Here is a 23,568-nt window from a genome sequence, read left to right on the forward strand (position 1 = left end):
TTTTCTTTTGCAATTATTATGGCTAATATGGAAACATGTTTTGCCTGACTTCAAATATATAATTGATTTAATATTGCTTGTCTTCAAGGAGGGAGAAAGGAAGGAACAGAGAAATTTGGAACTCATTTAAAAAAAATCAATGTTAAAAGTGTTTTTAGTGTAATCAGGCTATTTTCATGAAATAAATATATTTAAAAAGAGAAAATGCAACCATTAGTCTTTAATTTTTTTAAAATTAATTTTATAATTATAACTTTTTTTTTGAGAGTACCTATGCATGGGTAATTTTTTACAACATTATTCCTTGTACTCACTTCTGTTCCGAATTTTCCCCTCCTCTCCACCTTCCCCTAAATGGCAGGTAGTCTTATACATGTTAAATATGTTATAGTATATCCTAAATACAATGTATGTGTGCAGAACTGAATTTATTGTTGCACAGGAAGAATTGCATTCAGAAGGTAAAAATAACCTGGGGAGAAAAACAAAAATGCTCACAGTTTACACTCATTTCCCAGTGTTCCTTCTCTGGGTGTAGCTGATTCTGTCCATCATTGATCACTGGAACTGAATTAGCTCTTCTCTATGTTGAAGATTTCCACTTCCATCAGAATACATCCTCATACAGTATTGTTGAAGTGTATAATGATCTCCTGGTCCTGCTCATTTCACTCAGCAACAGTTGATGTAAGTCTCTCCAGGCCTCTCTGTATTCCTCCTGTTGGTCATTTCTTACAGAACAATAATATTCCATAACCTTCATATACCATAATTTACCCAACCATTCTCCAACTGATGGTCATTAATTCATTTTCCAGTTTCTAGCCACTACAAAAAGCAGCCATTAGTCTTAGAAACATGTCAGCCTGGGACAGTTTCATAAAAGGACAGTCACATTCCCTTTGAAGGACAGCTCCAGCAAAAGGTAGCTTTGGAGACAAGTGGAATGGCAGCTGTACCTGGCAGGACCCTAGGTCTGGCATATAGAGCAGGTGCTGGATCAGTGCTTTTCAAATGATTAATTTTGGGACTGAAGCAAAGTTTAGAATCCTGATGCACAGTTGGTTGCTGTCAAGTCACTTGTCCCTCTCTAGACCTCATTTCTCCATCTGTAAAATGAAAGAGTGCAACTAGATAGTCTTGATGATCCCTCTTCTGAATCTCTTTTCTGATCCCATGTGTCCCAGCCATGATCCACTCCGTCCTCACTTAGGAGCACCCGTTTCCCAGGATAAATCTCTTTTTCATAGGTGTGGGAGTTCATGGGATAATGAAACCCAAAGGTATTCCCAGACAGCTCACAAAACTCCCTGCCATGGTCTGAGCTAGATGCAATTAAGAAGTGTTTAAGGAAATAAACACACCAGAGAGATGGTTAATTTGTCATTTTCTAACTCCAACATGCCTCCTCAAGGGATCAGCTCTCAGTTGAGCCCATTTGTTTATGGGAAGCACTGAAGCCAAGGAGGACACCTTGCTGCCATTTCTGGAGTATCTCAAGTTTTCCAGGGTCCAGTAGGTTCTGTGATCTCTCATTTGATCCTCACAACCAGCCTGGAAAACGGGAAGCTGGGGCACTATCTTCAGCGTAACTCGGTTACATACGTTATTGGCTCATTGTTTCAAGCTGTAACTATCAGAGGTAGGGCTCAAGCCCAAGCTCCTACAGCACAGAAGCACAGACTACGTCTAGAACATAATGTTACTCTGGAGGCGATTTGGTGCCATGAAAAGGACCCTGGCCTTTGGTTCAGAGGACCTTTGTTTAAGGCCTGTCTTTTCTGCTCAAATGGGGTGGCCCTGGGCAAGTCACCCATCTGTGCCAATAAAATAGGGATTCTTCCTAGTCATTGTGAGGAACAAATGAGAAAAATTTTAAATGTATTCCATAGCTCCAAAGCGCTCCATCCATGTGTCGAAGGGCTTGGCACTTTAGAGATGCTGACACTTGGGGCTGACCAAGCGTGACTCATCCCTGGAGATGATCATCTGCCAGTGAGATGAGTCAGTGGACCTGCTGTAGATCACGTCAGGTCGGTTTGAATCTATTCCTGGAGCTGGGGGGGGGGGGAGAGAGACAGAAGATGACTCCTTCTTCCAACAGAAAAGGTGACAGCTCCCACTTGGCACTCAACTGGAAGGGGCATTTGGCCGAGAAAGCCAAGACAGACTTTGAGACAGCCGGGGCGGCAAAGGCAGCTGGGCTTTAAGTGGAGAAGACCTGAATGCAAAGTTTGCCTCAGATCCTTTTTAGTTGGGTAACTTCCTCACAGTCGTTTCTTTAAATTTAAAATGCAGACAAAAATAGCGCCTATCTTCCAGGATTGTTCTGCTGATCAAATGAGGCAGCATAGCATGCTCCCTGGCATGTAGGTGCTTTACAAATGTTTGCTTCCTCCCCCAACATCACTTTGCCTTTCCCTGGATACGGGCGGTAAAACAGCGATCCTGCAATAGGTGTATCCAGTCCTGGACCCTCAATGGCTACTGGCTGCAAGGAGGAGTCCTGAGCAACAATCTTAGAGCTTAGAAAATGACTCCCAGCCAGATGAGCTTTGAGTCCTGGCATTGGCTGGTCAGGTGACAGGGACTTTGAGGGGGACAGTTCAGAGCAAAGGTGAAATGTAAAATGTCTCTTCAGCAACACTGCAACTATCATATCTTAATATTTTAAGTATCAACCTCCCAGAAAAGTACAACTTTTAAGTTTTTTTACAGCTACATTTTAGTTTATATCAATGCATGTGAAGTTTAATGTAGTTCTAAGGTACTGAATCCTGTTTTAAATGTATCATTCTATACTGCTGAGAACTTAATATGTTTAGGAAATAAATACCTCTCCCATACATGTTTTTTAATATTGTATATCGAGTGTATTTCTGCTTCTCCTTTTGGAGGATGTGATCTGACACCTAAGCTTTAGATAATTTTCCCCAGGGTATCAAAGTTAAGGTTGTAACGAGCCAAAAAGGGAGTCTCCCCTGTCTTTTGGGTGGTTGGATACTCCTATGATGAACCATGGGTCGGAGTATAGTGCTTCACAACTTCTGACCACAACAGGGGTTCTAATTATATATTAATAGTTATACAGTTGGAGGAAAAGGAAAGGAACTAGGTAAGTCTACCAGAGTGAAAAATAAGGAATCTGGTCAATAAAGTGAATTGTACTTTTTACACTTTTAGAAGGAAAAGGAAAAGTAATCCTGTCCCACGGTTGTCTCTTTTTTCTTTTTTGTAGAGTTTTCATTTTCCTGTTTCAATTATCCCTTCTATACAACCAGGCACTCAATTTTCTACATATCCAATCCTCTCCTCAAAATCCTAAACCCATCCCCTCACAGCTTTCTTAACATTTGCACAAGGAAATCCCTCTGACACAAAAAATTTAACACATTCAAAACCAAACTTATCTCTAGGCTTCCTCTCTGTTAAACTCCTAATTTTATGAGTGTCACCATGATCCTTCCAGAGGTAAAACTCTAAATTCGGTTTTTAGCTGGTTTGTGATCATCAGCTTTCTCTATCTAGTCCACCAAAATCTCATCAAGTCTTCATTCCTTTCCAGTGCCTATTGGGCCCTCACCTTAATGCCGACCCCAGTGCTACGCTTAATCCAAACCCTAATCACAATTCACACAGATGACCACAGAAGCCCTCCTGAATTACTTCTCTGAGTTCAGCATTCTCCAACTCCAACACATCCTCAAGATACTTTTTTTGCCAGGATGATTTTCCTTAGCTATCACTATGATCAAAAGATGTAATATAAAATTAAAAAAAAAAAAACTGCAAACTTGAACTCAGAGGACCTGAAACTGAATCCCAGTCCAACCAGTTAAGACCTATGCAGCTTTGGACAAGTTAACTCTTTCATCCATAATTTCCTCAGCTGTAAAATATTTAGAGTGGTACATCAAAGGCCTGGGCTTTGTGACTTGTGTTTTGTTTTATTATTTTTATAACTTCAGTTTGTAGCAAATTTGTGCCCAGGTTCATTCTCCCGGTGCCAGGCAGGCTACATGTATTTGCCCCTCAGGTTATAGGGTATTCTCAAATAACTTAGGGTGTCTCTCTGAGGCTATTGTTGGCTCAACCCCCACCCCACTGTTAGGCAACAGTGACTAGTACCCAAGTTCTATTTACCCACTTAATACCTCTCAGCTTTTACAAAGGGATAGTCACTTCAAAGATATAGCAAGAACAAAGTACAAATATTTGCCCCCAACCCTTTAGGGACACATGCTATGGTTAATACCTTCACAGCATTGGCCACAAGTTCATGTCTAAATGTGGCCTGATTGTTGGATCCCAGCCTCAGCTAGTGCTGACATGGCTCCTGAAGGTCATTCCTTGAGGCATCAAGTTGGACTGACTACCCACACAGTCTCTGGAATGTCAGGATGTCAAAAGGGCCCCTCTAAGATTTTGGAACCCTCTACTCCCGTTCTCATAAATATCCTCTCCTTCAGAACTCATGCAACCTTTAAAGAGTTTGTACCACTCAAATTAGGATGTAATTGTCTGCTGAAGCATTTCTCAAGCTACACAATCAAGCAATGCAAATAGAGGTCCTCTAAGAATGATACCATGTAATTGGGGAATTTGTTGATATTTTTCCTTTTTAAAATATTAAAATTTAAATCATGGCTTATTATACGAACTGATGCAAAGTGAAGTGAGCAGAACCAAGAGAACATTGTACATAGTAATATTGTATAATGAACTGTGGATGACTTATTCTTGGCAATACAATGATAAAAACAATCCCAATAAATATGCAATCCATCTGCAAAGAAAGAATGCTATCTGAATTTAGACTGAAGCATACTATTTTTCTTTTCCTTCCTTCCTAATTTCCTTCCTACTTTCCTTCCTTCCTTCCTTCCTTCCATCCAAAGTTCAAGTCTTCCTATGCAAAATGGCTAATATGGAAATGTTTTTCATAATCACACATGTATGATCTATATCATATTGCTTACTATGTCAGAGAGGGAAGAAAGGAGAGGGAGGGAGAGAATTTGGAACTCAAAACTTTTTAAAAATGCTTTTGTTTTAATATGTAATTGAGAAAAAAATTTTTTTTTAAATTTGGGCTTATTATCCTTGAGGGAGACACCACATTTTTAACCTTTCTTTGTATCCCCAGATGTTTAGCCTGGCAATCAGCAAGAACTTAATAAATGCTTGTTGCCTGAGGTAGTGCTTCCAGAATAGGAGACAAACTTGCTGAACACAGCCCTGGCCAGCATCTGGAGTTCTTATCTTCAGGTCTGGGCTCCACATTTTACGATGACAATGATAAGTGGGAGACTGAACAGAGGTGGTTAACTGGGTGATGCGCCATATAAGGTCTGGTTGAAGAAACTGCAAATTTTGAGCCTGGAGCAAAGATTCAAGGGACACACATTAGCTGTGTGAAAGGATCTTGAGTGCACTTTCCAGTAAAAAGGGAAGGGGACAAACATTTGTTAGGTGCCTACTCTGTGCAAGGCATTATACTAAGTGCTTTCCAATTAATAATTTCTTTGCGTTCCCACAACATCCTCGGAAGGTAGATGCCATGATTATCCCCATTTTACAGTTGTGGAAACTGAGGCACACAGGGTTATACAGTTAATGTCTAAGGCTGAATTTGTATTCATATTTTCCTGAATCTAGGCCCATTGCTCCGTCTATTATGATGCCTTCATTCTTGGTCCCAGAAGGACAACTAGACTTGCTTTATTTAGCTTCATGAGGTACAGCTGAAAGTTGCAGAAGCAAACTTGGGCTTGATGGTGACAAAGACAAAAACTTTTGTACAACTGCACAAAAAGTCTGCAAGCAAAAGCTTTTTTTTTTTTTTTTCTTCCTGGAATGAGTTAAGATGAGCTGGATCATCAAAGTCCCTGATGAATCTAGGAATCTGACATGTGAAACATCCAGTTTTGCAGGGTCAAAGGCTCAGTCCTGGGCAGAATGACCCTTCTTTCTTCTCTTTCCTCAGCTCATTCCAAGGGCCACTGGATGAGAGTCTTTTTTTCAAGGCCAGGTGGGAGGGGGAAAGGACAGAAAGGAGGGAAGCTCTCAGCCCATTCCAGGAGAAACTCTGATCCAGCCAACTTGGGAGGAACCAAGAATCTGGATCCAAGGCTGCCAGCTACTCCAAAGGAGAGATGGGGGTTCTGGAGAACACTAATATAAAGGCAGGGTGTGTAAAAGTTACTGCAAAATGCAAGAACAACCGAGACCTGAAAAGCAAGCCTGCCATCTGATTTCATTCATAACATTTTCATTCTTTAACATTATGTTTCCCAGAGAAGCATCACTTGTTTATCAAGCCTAAGGAAGACAGAGCCAATCTGGAATGAATATATTTTAAAGATGATTAAAGCAGTCTAGTTTAGTAACGTGAAATGCAGAGGGGCCCTGATCATTTAAGTTGAATAAAGAACTCATTATTGTTTATTTTTGCAGAATCATTTAAGCATCTATTTATTCCATTTTCAACATCATAGACCCATTTCTGCCTGGATGATTTTCTTTCTAACCAAGTAACTTCATGAGACCTGTAATCTTACTTCCCAAACCATTTATTCGTCCATTGCTCCTATGCTTACATAACATTTCTAAGTCATTTTTAAAAAGTTTTATTAGAAAACTGAACGTGATAGGATGTGTTTCATGAAATTGCCACATGTGTATACATGTGTACATATGCACCTATATATACATGTGTGGAGAGACAGACAAGACAGCTAGTAATATTGGGTAATGTGATGTTATCACAGAATTTGTGCCAATTTCACTGCAAGACTTGGCTTGTTTTTTTGGCTCAAACTAGAAAATTTATTTAGGCTTTTTATTCATATACTCATTGATTGCATGTCTAGTTATTTTCTATTTTGGGGGTCTGGACATTCTGTCTTTCCACTGCTGAGGATTTCCTCCCTCACCTAAGGTAGCCTGGCAATTTGCTTGTAGCGTACAGTCTTCGAGTCGCATGGGCAGGCGCCAAGTATTTAAAGCATTTGCTCATGCTCCCAGAGCCAGTATGTGTCAGGATTCAGGATCTAAACCCAACTTTTGCTGACTCTAAGGCAGCTTTTTTCATGCTTTCAAATCACTACATATGAGGCAGGTGTCCACCAGCTCTGACTCAAGACCTGTCTGCTTCAGTCAAACGTTTACTTAAAATCACCCAGGAACCACAGAAAATTATTCCAGCCCATCCAAGCCATTTCCTTTTTCATATCTAACTAGTAAGCAGGTGATAGATAGCAATACTTGATATGAGTGAACACAAACCAAAAATAAGCTATGAAGTGCTGGAGTCCCAGAAAACATGTTCCTATCAGTGCTGAGGGAAGAAAATAGGTTTCCATTATCTCTGGATCTACCAGGGCTATGTCAGGCAGTAGCTGGGTTTTTGTTCAGTGATCTACAGAGTGATCTGAAATTTTTATATTTTTCTAACAGTCACTTTTGGATGCCCTGGCAAATATGGGCATTTGTTTTTCTGGCCAACTTAGTGGAGGCCATGCAATCCTATCTTGGGCAACCACCCAAGACTAATCAAATGGGAGCTCTGTTATCACACCAAGGAAAGTGGGTGAGGAGGGTGGTCTGCTGTCAGTTGAATTATGGGTGTGGAAGGCAGCAGCCTTGGGCTGGCTGTACCACCTCCTCTCCCATCCCTGAAGCTGCCTACAGGCAGATAAACTTGAAAGTAGGTGGTGGAAAGGGGCTGGTCTTCTTGGGTTCCCTTATTCCACTCTTCTTGCAGAGCTTATTTATATTGGAAGGTGAGAGACACCAGAGTGGAAGAAACCTCAGAGACTACTGAGTCCAGCCCCCTCCCGATACTGATGAAGACACTGAGAAAGTGAACCTGGGAAAACTCATACACCAGGCCACGCCATGGCAGCGAAAAGATGGAAAGAGCGTGGATTTAGGCTAGAGAAGTCCAGGATCTTAGTTTTCTATAGGAGGAAAGTGAGCCCGGGTGATCTGAGTCCTGAGTCAGGCTGAGCTCAGCTCTTCTCATCTACAAGTCGGGTACTTTACCCCAAAGCTGTCTCTTGTAAAAGACTTAGGAGGGGGATGTCAGCATCCTACAGGACTTGGGTCAAGCTGAATCAGCACTCCAAGGGCACAGCTCTCTCCTCAGCCGCCTCTCCTGAGACTAAACCATTCTCCATTTTCTTGGGCATTCCAGCACCATCGGGCCAGGCCCTTCACTTCCTCAGTTTCCTCACATTAAAAAACTGGAGCAGACAATCCTGAAACTCCGTTTCAGTTCCAGATCTACCATCCTAGGAAAGTGCCTCTCTAAGTGTTGCTATATTTTTGTCATTCAACAGAAGATACGAAATAGGCAGTTGAAAGCTGGCCAGGGATTTCCACCATTGGCTACCACAGAGGTCCTCCTCCACACAGCCCCAGCACTAGGCCCAGTGCCTGGCACTAACAGGTGCTCAATAAATGTTTATTGAAAGAATGACGACTGAAAGGATAGGTCCAAATGCTTGTGATGCTAAGACAAGGGAGCAGATCTTCCCGAAGGGAAGCCTTGGGATGGCAGCACTGCCAGGCCCTTGTGGCAGGACATCCAATTATGCTAGGAAACACAATTCCAGAAACCCTTTTCAACTCTCCCTTCCATTTGGCTCCCCTTCTCCTTTCTTTCCTTCCCAAGGGCGCGGCCCCTGACTGGATCCATCATCTCACAATTCTGAAGGCCCTTGAAAGCGTGCCTAGGAAGGGCCAGCTATGGGCAAGGTTGCCTGTTTTATATTTGTAGAGAACATTTCCTTCCAATCCATCAGTGAACACTTATTAAGCACCTACACCAGGCACTGTGCTAACACCTAACAAATTCAATTTGACAAGTATTTATTAAGCACCATCTAGATACCAGGCCAGTCTTTGGCCTGTATCCTACTCTGTGACTCCATGGACTTTTCCATAAGGTTTTCTTGGCAAAGATAGGCATAATTTGCCTTTCGCTTCTCCAGTGTACAACCATTTTACAGATGAGGAAACTGAGGTAAATAGGGGTCAAGGAAATTATCCAAGTCACAAAGATAATAAGTGTTAGAGGTCATATTTGAAGTCAGATCTTTCTGACTCCAGGCCTGGTGCTCCCAATCCACCATACCACCTAGGTAGTCCAGGCACAGTCCTAGGCAATAGAAATATGAGGCAAAATCCAAACAGTTTCTTCCAGAAATTTGAAATCAAATAAAAAAAATTGAATAATAGCATTTGTGCAGCACTTGAAATTTGCAAAGACCCTCATGTAATGGTCCCTGCAACAGCACCTTGAGGAATCATTATTCCCACTTTATAAACAAGCAAAGTGAGATGAGCAGAGGTTTCTGACTTTCTCGCTGCCTGCCTGACACCTTACTCACCTCAGATCCTGGGTTCTGTTCCCACTTTGCCCACCAATCATTCCAGCTTGCCTTTGATGTAGACTGTCTGCAGTGGGTAGTGTAACCAAGAGGCAATGAATGAAGGCAGGTGTTATTTCTACCTAGTTGGAAGTCCTCCTTCCTCATCCTTTAAAGAAACTCTCTAGGTCCCAGAAGATTGGGCCATCACTGACTCCCACATCATCTTAGAGAAAATCACCTAAGGAAACGATGCGGGCCAGTTCCAATGATCTATGATGGACTCTGTGCATTCAGAGAGAGGACAGTGTGAACTGAGTGTGGACCACAACATAGTATTTTCACTTTTTTGTTGTTTGCTTTCATTTTGTTTTCTTATTTTTTTTTCCTTTTTGATCTGATTTTCCTTGTGCAACATGATAATTGTGGAGATATATATAGAAGAACTGCACACGTTTAACATATATTGGATTATTTGCTATCTGGGGAGGGGATGAGGAGAAGGGAGGGGAAAATTGGAACAAGATTTTGTGAGGGTCAGTATTGAAAATTATCCATCCATATGGTTTGAAAATAAAAAGCCTTAATAAAAAAAAAATCAAAAAAAAAAAAAAAAAAGGAAAAGAAAAGAAAAGAAAATTACCTTTGGTTTCTGCTCCTTGTACTATTACCAACCTTGGAAGCACGCTGTTCACAGCTGCAACTTGGCCTGGAGTAATATTATTGGTCAGCTGTAGCGCTGTGTGGGGCTTGATCCTTCCACTAGCTCAGCTCCTTTCTGCTGAATTAAAAAAAAACAAAAAAACACAAAGAAACACAAATTTCCATTTGAAATATGAAGGTAGAATAAAAATCTATGGTGGGATCTTTTTATTGCAGTTTTATAAAAAACCAAGTAGATTTTATATAGAGATATGTAGAGATAAAGAGATAGCAAGTCTTTGGATATAAAGACAAAGATATCTATAGATATGACACATAGAGATAATTTTTATCTGCCCAAATGGAAGTGTTCTGGGCCTTGAATGTAATTCAAAAAGATTTCCAGGGAAAAGAATTGACTGGTGAAAGAGGAAGGGTTTTGGTTTTTTTTTCTTTCTAAAAGTCAAAGTACGATCAGTCTAATGAGATGTCCTAGGAAAATATGCTTGTGTACCCTGTCGGTCAATAGATATTGGTAAAATATCTATTGTCCTATGTGACAGGAAATATGCCAAGTAGTCTGGATAGAAAAAGAAGCAAAGACAATCCCTGTCCTCTGGTATTCTTGAGAAACTCACCTCCCTAATTTGGGCCTTATTTTCATCACCCAGCAAGTCATGGAACTAATTTAATTTGTCAAAATGAATTAAACTAAAAACTACCTGATGGTCATAAAGAAGTCGGGACCCAGAATCTAAACACAGACATTTGAGTTCAACTACTTTTTTTGTCACACAGTAATAACGTCACACAATAATGACAACCACCCTTTATAGCTAGAATGTATGATGACTTACAAAACATCATTCCCCCCCCAAGCCTCCCTACAACCTGTGAAATACAGGTTAGTGTTCCTGATTTACAGGGAGGGGGAAGAGCATGGAAGTGACTTGTCCAGGATCCTACAATTAGATAAAATGGAGACAGGATTTGAATTCTAATCTTTCTCTGACTCCACCTAGGCTTGAGTTTTCTTTTTTCCTCTTATGTAAAGCTCTTGCAAACCTCCAAGCATTCCTCAAAAATATACACAATTCCCCCCTCCCCAATCTAGGAATACTATTGTTCTGACAATCTGCCTGATTCTGGAGACCACTCCTCCATCCTACCTATGAGCCATAGAATTAACACATCAATGATAGAAAGCTGGATAAATGTGTCTCCTTGCTTCTGTTTTGCTGCTAATTTCTTTTGGACATTCTGCCTACCTTGCAGTGGCCTGTTTCTATCTCTGTCTCTCTGTCTCTTTGTCTCTGTCTCTATCTCTCTGTGTCATCTCTGTCTCTCTCTCACTGTCTCTCGATGTCTTCATCTTTTTCTTCTTTCATCCCTTTGCTTTCTCTCCACCTAACAAACAGCTAGCTCCAAATGTCCTGCTGCTGCCTTCTCTCATCTTGGCCTCTGCCCCTTGTCCTTGCTTCCTGATGTGATTTCCAAAATTTTTAAATTTTTAAAAAATTTTATTTAGGTTAGACATATACATTCATTTAACATATTTAATTTTAATTTTAATTTAACATATTTCCATATGAGTCATGCTGGAAGAGAACAGTCAGAACAAAAAGGGAAAACCATGAGAAAAAAAAAAGATGAAAACTTTGTGCTTCAATCCACATTCAGTCTCCATATTCTCTCTCTGAATGTGGATGGCATTTTCCATCCAAAGTTTATTGGAATTGCCTTGGATCACTGAATTGCTGAGGTAAGACCTAAGACTAGCATAGTTGATCACAGTGTCTTGCTGTTATTGTGTGCAATGCTCTCCTGGTCCTGCTCATTTCACTTAGCATCAGTTCATGTAAGTCCAGGCTTTTCTGAACTCAACCTAATCATCATTTCTTTAGAACAATAATATTCCATTACATTCATGTACCACAACTTGTCCAGCTATTCCCTAATCAATGGACATTCATTCAATTTCCACTTCCTTGCAACAGAAAAAGAGCAACTACAAACTTTTTTACACATGTGGGTCCTTTTCTGGCTTTTATGATTTCTTTAGGATACAGACTCAATAGAGGAACTATTGGATCAAAGGCACTTTTAAGCTGCCACCTTCTCTTATTTCTTTGCCATTTGGAGATTAAAAATCTTTTTCTCCTCATTTTATACCACAAATCATCACTGTTTGGAACTCATGGTATGCAACTCTCTCCATTAATAAGGATCCATAATTATTCTGCCACTGACACCTTACGGGTGTAGCCTGGGGGAACTTCTGAAAGACTGAATGACTTGCTCAGCATCATATAGCTAATATGGATCAGAGGCAGTTATCTAAATTATGCTACATTTTCCTGATTGCAAGATCAGCCCTATCTATAAGCATTATATCACTCTTCCTCAACTTGCCCAAAGTAAGTCTTTAGGAAGTATTTGCTGATATTAGGTGTGTATCCTAAAGAGATGAAAAAAAAAAGGGGGAAACGATTCATTTGTATAAAGTTATAGCAACTCCTTTTTGTGGTTGCAAAGAATTGGAAATCAAGGACATGCCATCAATTGGAGAATGACTGAACAAATTGTGCTATGTGGTTGTGAGATAATACTACTATGCTATAAGAAATGATGATGAAGAGGTTGGTTTCAGAAAAATCAGGGAAGATTTATATGAACTGATGCAAAGTGAAATAAACAGAACCAGGAGCACTTTATACACAGTAACAACAATATTGTGAGGATGATAACTGCAAAAGACTTAGCTACTCTGATTATGACAATGATCCAGGCAATTCCAAAAGACTCATGATGAAAAATGCTGTCCACCTTCCAGAGAAATGATGTTCTTGATGTACCTGATGAACTCTAAGACAAATTGAAGCCTAATTTTTTTCACTTTGCTTTCATGTGTGTGTTTTCTTTTGCAATATGGCTAATACAGAAATATGTTTTGCATGTCTTCATTTATATAATTAATATTTTACCTTCGCAAGGAGTGGAAAAGGCAGAAGAGAGAATTTGGAACTTGAAATTTTAAAAATGAATGTTAATCATCTGTATAATATAACTGGGAAGTATTTAACAAAATAAATATATAGGTTTTCAAAAAAGAAATTCTGTTATATATGAATGAGTTCTCACCAAAAAGTGACATTTCCTGTCTCTTTATTCTCCATGCCTCCACTATCTCTATTCTCAGATCTATCTTATATGCTGCTACTAGACTAATCTTCTTAAGCTCTACTTTTATCATGTGATTTTTTTTTTCTGCTTCAAAATCTATAATCTCTCATTAATTCCTAGTGCATCCCATTTCAATTCCTCTGTATTTTTCAGAACCTTCTCTCATTTTCCTCTGTCCTATCCCATTTTCTTTGCTGTGATTCCCTAATAAAAACTCTTCTCCTTAAGCTGGGCTTTTTTAATGTCTTGCCCATTATATCCTATTCATTTTTATTTTTTACCCATGAGCTCACTCATGAAATGGTATCACTTTATAGAAGATCTTTCTTCACAACGCTGCTAATAGAGCAAATATCCCCATCTTACAGATGAGGAAATTGATTCCCTGAAACAAGTAATGACTTGTGATCACATAGTTAATAGGGTCTGAGTCAAGTTATTAGGTGGTAACAGTGGATAAAATGCAGGGCCTGAAGTCAGGAAGATCTAAATCTAGCCTCAGGTACTTCCTAGCTGAGTGATCCTGAATAAGTCATTTCACCCTGTTTGCCTGTTTCCTCATCTGTAAAATGAACTGGAGAAGGAAATGGCAAACCACTTCAGTATCTGTGCCAAGAAAACCCCAAATGAGGTCATAGAGTAAGACATGCTCTGTCTACTGAACCATCTAGAAAAAACACAGAGGATCACAAAAAGCACCCCACTTCTGTACCCCATATTAAATAAAGCAGTATAGAATTTGGAGCTCTTTTTGGAGACAGCAGCTGAGAGACCTAAGAGAAACATGGTCTAGCCCTGAAGTCAGGAGAACCTGAGTTCAATTTCAGCCTTAAGACATTTGCCAGCTATGTGCACCTGGACAAATCACTAATTTCTTTCTTAAACCCTCCATCTCTCAAGTTTATTGTGAAGATGAAATGAGATAATATTTCTAAAACACTTCGGAAATCTTAAAGTACTATATAAATATTTGGGAAGCAAAGTCATCTAGCCCAGTGATCTCTAAATTTTTTTTAGTCATGCATGCTATCAGTAAAAAAAAAAAAAAAAAAAATTATATGTATACATGTGTATATATGTCTCTCTCTCTCTCTCTCTCTCACACACACACACACACACACACACACACACACACACACACACACACATACACACACACCCCTATATGGATGAGGGTATAGAGCACTAGCTCTATAATCAGGAATTCAAATTTGACTTCAGATACTAAATGTATGACCTGGGGAGACTGATTACTACCTTTGTTTACCTAACCCCACTGGAGAAGGAAATGATAAACATTCCAGTATCTTTGCCAAGAAAATCTCACGGATAGTATATATAGGCTATGTCTTGATCCACAGTGTCACAGAGTCAGTAATGACTGAACAGCGACTAAAGTTTTACCGTGTACATAATAAAACTTACCCAGACAAAAAGAAATTTTTAAAAGGTAAAATATTTGATCTGAGAGTCACTAGAAAATCCCTGGGACTTATTGAGAAGGTAATAGTAACATGGTGAAGAAAATCACTTTGGCAGCTGAGTGGAGGATGGATCTGAAAAGGGAGAAACTTGAAGTGAGACCATTGAATAGTCTAGGGGAGAGGTGAATCAGGGCTTGAATTCGAGTGTGTGATACATGACAGGGAAAGGGGATGGATGTGACAGATGATGCACTAGAAATGATAAAATCTGACAACTATTTGAATGTGTGGGGAGAGTGGAAGCAAAGGTTAGTGATGCCTTGGACAGTAATAGGCAAGTTCCAAAGAGAAATAGGTTTAGTTGAAAAGATAGTAATGAGATGTGCTATGTAGATTGCAACACATCCAAGCTAGTTCTTTCATCCTGTGTGACTCATTACTCACTTACTGAAAATGAGAAAGTGGTCTTACTCACTGGCCGTTGCTCCAAACACCTGCTGAAGCCAGAAAGTAGTCTGGGGAGCAGATGGGGGTGGGCAGAGAGTGGGACAAGTTGGGGAAGGGAAGAGTGCAGCTGCTTCAGGGTCCTGGGTCCGGTTAGGTTATATAACTGCCTCTGAGGTGCTAGCACACCTGTCACAAACCACAGGAGGCCAGTGGTGGGGCTAGATAAAGTGTAAGAGGGTTGAGCAAAAAGGGGGACTGTGTAATCAAATAGCTTTGAGTAGCTATCAGGAAAAGGAGGTGGGATGAGACCCATCTTCCTACCCTTCCATTGGTTAATCACAAATCCATGGGGAATCATGCCCAATCTTGCCAAGACCTCAGAAAATCTTCCCAAGACCTCAGAAACCCTTTTTTGAAGACCCTTATTTTTGGGAGGTTGGATGTGGAATTAGGAAAACCTGGGTTTAAAATCTGCTTGGGCTTTTGTAAGCAGAAGGATCTTTAGCTACCTCCCAAAGCTTGAGACAGTTCCCTAAGAGTATAAATTATAATTGTAGAATTGTAGAAACTCTACACAGTTTCCCGGGATGAAATAACTTGTATGGGCCAAAAAAAGAAGAAAAACTAGGGAATATTAATAGTATCTACCTCAAAGGATTGTTGTAAGACTCAAATCAGATGATGTAGGCAAAGTGCTTTGCCAAGGATGTGAAGCAGCATTATCAATAGAGTACTTGCCCACAGCAGGTACACAATAACTTATTTTTTCACTGATCAGTTGATCCAGTTACAGCCAATGGCAACTTCAGAACTTCAGATTCTAGGAATGTTTCTTCAGCCTGATACAATCATCTATCTCCAAACACACAGTAACTGTATCTCTTGCTACCACACCTCTGCCTCTCTCTTGACACAGGATAAATAAAATGGGTGCTGCAAGCTCCAGTTCAAGCATATCTAGAAAAGCTCCTTCCACTTCCCTGCCTCCCTTAGCCTTAGTTACCATCTTTAGCCCTGTCCATGGGTCATCTGTCTCTCAAGCCTCTGACGAGTAGCCTTGTTCTGGGGTGCCACTCCCTGAATGTGGAAAATAACACTTAAGGCTTTTCATCTTCAAAGCATCTCCCAGATAAACAAGCATTAATTTAGCGGGACACTCCCCTGTGCAGCTGGCCACTGTCATTATTCTTGCTCATCTCATTTTATCGAGGGACAGACAGCAAGAACAGTGTGAGATTCAGGGACTAACTTGTGCAAGATCACAAGGTGAACCAGGAGACAGAAGGGAAGATTTCTGACCCCTTGCCACCCCAGACTGGAGGACCCTCAGCTCCCTCAGTTCAGAAATACAGGTAGCAATTATCAGATGTCTCCATTCAGGTTAGGCTACCCTTTTTAGTGGAACTTTTGTCTGAAAGTCTTTTTTTGATCTCTTTCAATTATCATAAGTCTTTTCTCACTGAAGGGCAGCTAAGTGTTACAGTGAGCAGAATGCTGGGTCTGGAGTCGGGAAAACATCTTCATGAATTCAAATCTGGCCCCTATGCTTCCTAGCTGTGTGACCCAAGGCATGTCATTTAACCCTATCTGCCTCAGTTTCCACATTTCTAAAATGAGGGGGAGAAGGAAATGCCCAAACTACTTCAGTATCTTTGTCAAGAAAACCCCAATTGGGGTCATGAAGAGTCAGACATGACTAATCCACGAAACAACTTCTCCTTCTCCCAGCCCCCAGTGTTATTTTGCCTTTACTTTCTGTAAGAGACACAGTATAATGTAATGGAGAGAACTGTTCTTATAGTTAGAAGACCTGAATTAAGTACACATCTGACAAATACTGACGTGTGACCCTCTAAGTACACTAGATAGATTCCTGGACCTAAGTAGCAAAGAAGATACTGACCTGCTTGGAAGAAAGACTTTAAGCCAGAAATTACCTGTTCCAATTAAGTAATTGTTCTGGTCTCCCCTTTTTTGTGAGGCAATTGGGGTTAAATGACTTGTGTTATGATTTGAACTCAGATACTTCTGATTTCAGAACTGGTGCTCTATTCACTGTGCTATCTAGCTGACCACTCCATTCTTACTTTAATACTTAAATCATGTATTTTGTTCCTGATTATATGTGTCTAAGCTATTCTTCCCAATAAAAGACTGCTGAAGGCAAGAAATTTTTATTTTTGTCTTTCCAAACCTGGTGCTTAAAACAGTGCCTTGCATACAGTTGGTACTCAATAACTGAATTGTCTCCACATGAAGTTAAGCTCCAGGATCCATCATATCTCCCAGCATCTCTCTCCAGCATAGTTGGCTTATTTCTCCTCCCAAACTCTGATCTTAAACCCAGTACCAATTCTCAGATAGGATCCGTGCTGGATACTTGTCTTCATTATAATAACTAAGGGTCAACCTAAATTAAGCAACAATAAACCTTTTGTGTCCTTTTGATATGTTGAGAAGCAAAAACCAGGGGCAGATTTGAATTTTTCTATTTTTTTCCTCTTCTTCCCCCTCATTTCCAGGCTATGAACAAGTATTTACTGAGCACCACACCTTGTACCACCATCAGGGGAATTATAAGGCAGTATTGCTCATAGGCAGGGACTTCCAGTCTAGTTATGATTGAGAGAAAGGCATAGATCTGGGCATGAGCATATGATGTCACAAAAAGAGCTCTGGATAGGAAGTCTGTTCATTGTCTATGGCATTTGTTTATGTGGTGACAGTGGGTAGGACCTTTTCTCTGACACTTAATTTCTTCCTCCACATCATTATCCATTATTCCCGTATACCTGCTCTACTAGGTTGTGAGGAAAACACTTTGCAAACTTCTGAAATGGGAGTTATTACTAATAAAGAAGAGCACATAATAGCATTTAATATAGCGATTAATCTCCCTAACTTGCAAGATTGCTTTGAGGCTGTCCCACACAAATCTTTATTTCCTTTTAATTTCCCAGAAAAACTCTTTCACTTGACACAACTCCATCCTCTATAATTCTCCCAAAGTTAGACCCAGCTACTTCTTGGTTCCATAAGGAGGTATAAATCCAAAAAATAAATAAAAAACCTCTAAATTATGGTTATGTTCTTTTAAATAAACAAATTAATCTCCTCTCCTCCCCAGTGTGTTTTGCCCATGGGCAGGAAGGAAGCCTAGAGTAGCAACAGTTTGCTCAGGTTGTTCCTTTCATTCACTTTCCTACCTGGCACCTCCTTCTTTTCCTTTTCCAACAGAAGATCCTTCTAGAGTTTCTTAGATCCCAATCCTGTGTACCAATTGGTGATCACCTCTGCCAACTGTCATGGAACCTTCCATCCTACCCATTCCATCATCCTCACCCTTCCCCCACTTCTTCTAACTCTCAACAGATCTCTTTGCACAATAAACAGGGGGAAAAAATAGCCTATCACCAACTGCCTCCTATAGCTAAGCAATTGGATATCCTGTATTCATCTCAATCTCAACATACATTTAACATTTTTCTCTTCAACTCTTCCCCTTTCCCGAACTTTCTATATTTCTTCAGAGGGTACCGTTATCCTTTATCAGCTAAGTTTCTACCCTTAGAATCAGTCAAAATTTAATATTTCTCTGCAACTCTTCCCCTTTTCCTAAATTCTATTTCTTCAGAGGTTACCGCTATTCTTTATTAGCTAAATTTACAGCCTCAGAATTAGTCAACTCTTCCCTCTCCAACTTTATACTCAATCAGTTGCCAACTTTTGTTGAACACAGTGCCTAGTTCACAGTGTCTAATAAGCTTTTGATTGTTAATTGATCCACAATATCTCTGGGATCTATTTCCCTTTTCTCAACTAATCCATTTCTCATCAGCTCTCACCTCCGTCTAATAAAGGATCTCCCTGACTCAAATCCCTTCTATTCTCCAATCCATACTCCATACAGATGTCAAATTATTTTCTTAAAATATAGATTTGACCATATTACTCTTTTGATTAAAGAAGCTCCTTTCTTCCTTTTAAGATATAATACAAACTCTTTCTGATTGACTTTTAAAGGCCTTCACAATATGGATCCATCAATATTTCCAGTCTTATTACCCATTACTCCCCTTCAAGTAATCTATGGTTCAACCACTTGGCTTACTTGTTCTTAGACACTATATTCCATCAAATTGATGTCCTTGCTTTCAGTTCAGCCACCACAGTCATTATTTAGGGGAGGAACCCCCGTGGAGAAGGAGCCAACATCCCTACTACCACCAACTGCCAACCAACTGCCATCAGCAGGGCAGCCAAGTCAGCCTAACTGGAACATCAAGGAACCCTGAGGAAAATACAGGAAGTAGCATGAGTCAGATGGGTCAAACCACTGACCAGCATCTCCTTTCAGATGCTGGTGGAGGTGGCCCAGGATTCAAGAGCCCCAGAAATAGCAACACCCTATCCAGAACACTAGCCCTGCTATCACACCTATCCTCCACAGCCATCATCCAAGGACTTATCACTTATGGAGATGAATCTTGGCAATAGTCTCTTGTCAACCTGGTTAGTGGCCACTGCTCCTGAAGACCAGGAAAGGAAAATTTTCATGTCCTCAGTCTTTGACATGGTCAAATAGTTCAACATCAGAAACAGATTTTCCCGGAAATGGAAATGACTTTAAAGAAGATAAACCATCATCTCCTTTGCTGCTGCATCTAAAGGGCTATTGAGCTTTTCTATTTGCAGAAGATTCCTCCTTTATGTATTGTCTCCCCTAAAAGAATGTGAGCTTTTGAAGGCAGGGAACTCTTGCTTTTCTATTTGGTTCTCAAATATATATTTTATTGATGTCTTTTATTTTGTATATCTCATGGATTTCCTCCTCTATCCCTCTCTGCCTTCCAGATAGTCATCCCTTAAAACAAAGAATTTTTTTAAAAGAAGAGAAAAATAATTTAGCAAAACATCAAAAGTCAACAAATATATGTGCCAAATATGGTGCTATGTGGTAGAGATATAAACATAAGGAAAAATCAATCCTTGTTCCCAGTGAGCTCAAAAGGTTTTTTTGGGAGACAACATGCAAACAGCAATGTACAAATAAGATATGCTGGATTACAGGATAAATAGGATGATCAATAGAGGGAAGGCTTTATCAGCATGGGGACATTCAGCACAAGGAGGCAAGGAGAGACAGGGTTGGGATAGGCTATGATTTACCTTAAAATTTTCCATTTTATGCAATATTTCACACCTGTGGGCCCTTCTGCAAAGAAATCAGAAAGTATCTTCCCATATCTCTTTTGCAGGCCAAGCTTAGACAGTATAATCTATTATAATATCTGTATTAAATTATTTTGTAGTTCTTTCCATTTACAATATTGTCACTGTTTTTGACATTTTCCTGGTTCATCTTACTTTGCTTCATATTAGTTCATATCAGTCTTTGAATGCTTCTCAGAATTCCTCACATTCCTCTTATAGCTCAGTAATATTCTATTACATTCATATACCACAATTTTTAGTCATTTTCAAATCACTGGGCATCTTATTTCAAATTCTTCATCACCATAAAAAGTGCTCCTATAAATATTTTGGTGCATATGAGGCTTTTTTTGAAGGGGGTATCAATTGCCTCCTTGGGGTATACCTAGTGGTGGAATCTCTGCATTAAGGGAGAGGAATATTTTAACAATTTTAATTATATAATTCCCAATTGCTTTTTAGAATAGTTAGACTATTCATAATATTCTTATATTTTGTCAACTTTCTTTGGCAATTTTCTGTGTATGGGGTGGAACAAATGGCTGTTTTGATGTGCATTTCTTTTATCATTAATGATTAGAAGCATTCTTATGTTTGTTAATAGTTTGCAAGTCTTTTTGTAACGTGCTGTTGTCTCCAGAAGCTGCCGATTGCTCTCTGGGAGGAGAACTGCTGTGTCAACTCAAATCTCTCGGACAGATTCTTCTTCCTGTAGAGAGCCGACTTCCCTTCCTGCAGAGGGCTGCCTCAAGTCTGTCTAGATCAGAGACTGACTTTTTCCTCCAGAGCTGCCCTCTTTATCCTCCCAGAGAATGGGCACGGGATAATGCAAGGGCTTCTGGGAAGTTCAAGTACTTCAACCAATGAACTTGCCCTCCTAAGCATGCAAGCTCTTCCCCAGGAATTCACAAGTCAAACTTCCAGGAAAGGCTGGAACTAGAAAATTGTTAAGTACCGACTTAGCACTTAGTAAGAACCTAACATCTTTTGAAAATTATTTTTTCACATACTTTGACTACAATGACTTTTGGTTATATATATACAAATGCATAAGTAACCACACATGTATGTGTATGTATATCTGAACATACATGTACATACATGTGGTTCAGTATGTATTATATGTATGCTTATCTGAACAAAATGCATGTATGTGTATAAATATATATTATACACACACAAACACATACACACATTTGTTGTCTATATGTTTTGGATGGACAATCCTCATCAGAGATACTTGAAAGAAAGATTTTTTTTCCTTCCCTGTTCACTGTTTCCCTTTTTAATCTAGATGAATTACTTGTGTTTGTGTTACAGTTTTTCACTTTTATATAATTTAAATTATCTATTTTGTCTCTAGTAATAGCTTCTTTGCCTTCTTCACCTATCCATAGCTGAGAGGTATACGATGTTTTTCTTTTCATTTTTCATGTTGTTCAGGTCACATACCTATTTTGAATTTGTCGTTGAATATGGTGCACATTGCTGATCTAAGCTGAATTGCTGCCAGATTGCTTTCTAGTTTTTCCAACAATTCTCGTCAAGAGACTTGATATTTCTAAAGCGCAGATATGACCATGTCATTCCTTTCATTAAGGAGCTTCATTCTGCCTCTTAAGAAAGAATATAAACTCCTCTTGTTGACTTTTAAAGCCCTTCATGACATGGCTCCAGACTACATTTCCAGGTTCATTACCCATTATACTCCTTCATGTAATCTATAGTGTAACTACAAGGGCACTTTTTTTCCCTTGAGGATCTTCTGTTCCACAAACTGATTGTTGAAATGAGTTACCAAAGTTGTTTCAAAGCTGACAAACTAAGAAGGAAAAAGAAAAAGAAAAATAAAAAAACAGGCAGGAAAGCTTAGGATTGAGAGCTTTTTAAATTTTTCCACTTGTAACCCATTGTTGCCTGAGAAATTTTTACAGGACCTTGAGCATATATAAGCATCTAGCATAGATATACAAATCAAACATTTAGGATAATCATAAATTAATTTTAAAACATTCTTTGGTATACATATAATTCTATACCATTTATTAAAAATAAAATATGCATACTAATGAGTTGTATTTGTTTATTTTTCCATAAAGAGTTAAATCTTGGTAGAATATTTAATACTTTTTACTTTTGTCAAATTTTTCCATGACCTCCAAATTCAGTTATACAACTCCATATGGAGTTTCACCTTATAGTTCAAGATGCTTTAATCTAGCAAAGTTGTCACATTTCTTCAGATGAACAACTGGAAGCCCAGAGAGGGGAGGAATTTTCCCAGATTCCCACAGTGGATATGCATTGAAATTAAGATTCTGATCACTAGGTACTTAAGCAGCATTGTACAGAGAACATAATACCTGGAGACAGGAAGACCTAAATTCAAATCCTGCTTCAAACACTAAGCTGTGTGATCCTGAGCAAATCACTAAAATTCTCTGTGCCTCAGTTTCTTCATTTATAAAATAGTATTTTATATGGCTTTCCAGTTCTAAATCTATGATTCTGAGAACTACAATTTGTGTCCGAGTCCACATCCAGGCAGCTGGGTTTTGGAGTGGATAAAGTACCAGACTTGCAGTCAAGAAGACCCCAGTTCAAATCTGCCCTCAGAAAAGGATTGTTGAGTTTACCTCAGTTTCCTGAACTGTAAAATGGGGATAATAATGGCACATACTTCACAGCATTATTGAAAGCTCAAATGAGATAATATTTATAAAGTGCTTAGCATGATATCTGGCACAGGGTAGATGCTATAAAAATGCTTATTTCCTTTCCACTTTTATCACAATGTTTCTTCAGGATATACTGAATGCTACTTCTTCAGCGGTCTTTTCACCACCCAGAGACACACACACAACTAGAGATTCCCATGATGCTATTGTTTTCCATTGTTCTAAGGTGGGTATTGAAATGGGGGAAAGAAGGCAGGAAGGAAGAAGGGCTCATCAGAGGAATCTGTACAAGAGTCAGGCTCCAAAAGAAATAAAGGATGCAAGGGATGAGCCCGAGCAGTCATGTTTCCCCTGATCTGTTATGATTATAAGCAATATTTGGTGGGAGGAAAACTCTCCTGGAAGCAGAAACAGTATATCTTGTTTTATTTTTAATTAAATGGGATTTTTTGGAAGCCAGTCCACTCCTTGCTGCCAGACTCACAGCTCTAGTTGTACTCATTTCCTTTGATCAGAAGATGGCTGGGTGACAAGATTGTCTTCCTTAAAAATAGTCCCGGGGAAGGAGAAATCTATTTGAGGGTGCTTCCTTCCCTTCCTGTGGCA

At 39.5% G+C, this 23,568-nt stretch overlaps 1 protein-coding gene across 2 annotated transcripts in view; it reads right to left on the minus strand.

Moving 5' to 3' along the window:
- Positions 1 to 19,867, minus strand: part of ADORA3 (adenosine A3 receptor) — a 70,825-nt gene extending 50,958 nt beyond the window's left edge. Inside the window, exons 1-2 of one of the 2 annotated variants that reach the window (XM_074263052.1) lie at positions 19,182 to 19,867; positions 10,018 to 10,152 (exon numbers count right to left, since the gene is read on the minus strand). The gene's annotated coding sequence lies outside the window, so the exon portion shown is untranslated. Of the gene's footprint in view, positions 1 to 10,017; positions 10,156 to 19,181 lie in introns of both variants that reach the window. The other variant, XM_074263051.1, reaches the window with a different exon arrangement.
- Between the last annotated feature and the right edge of the window lie 3,701 nt (positions 19,868 to 23,568).

The sequence above is a fragment of the Sminthopsis crassicaudata genome, chromosome 4 (genome assembly GCF_048593235.1).
Source record: "Sminthopsis crassicaudata isolate SCR6 chromosome 4, ASM4859323v1, whole genome shotgun sequence".
Lineage (NCBI taxonomy): Eukaryota > Metazoa > Chordata > Mammalia > Dasyuromorphia > Dasyuridae > Sminthopsis > Sminthopsis crassicaudata.